Here is a 348-nt window from a genome sequence, read left to right on the forward strand (position 1 = left end):
ATTTTTTTATATGGCATACAATTCGTACGATCTCTCAGGAATTATAATTTCCTTGTCGTCCTCATCAAAGTAAAATTTATTATTCGACGCATTTACATTCGGTATCGTGTTATAGGTTTTAAAGGCTGTCAAACCGAGTTCGTAATCACCATCGCTCAGATCTATGGCTGGAAAGTAGCTTTCGCGAGAGTGCTACTCTTGTTGGTGAGTGCAAATGTCAGCGACATCTTCGTCGGAGACCAAAACTATTACTGGACACCGATCGCAGAACGTTGGACCTTAAATCGGCTGTTAACTGTCTGCAGGAAACGTAGACACAGTTGTCCGCAAATGCTCTGATCGTAACGT

The sequence above is a fragment of the Odontomachus brunneus genome, unplaced genomic scaffold (assembly GCF_010583005.1).
Source record: "Odontomachus brunneus isolate Ranch 3 - 2012 unplaced genomic scaffold, Obru_v1 Obru_scaffold_116, whole genome shotgun sequence".
NCBI classification, from domain to species: domain Eukaryota; kingdom Metazoa; phylum Arthropoda; class Insecta; order Hymenoptera; family Formicidae; genus Odontomachus; species Odontomachus brunneus.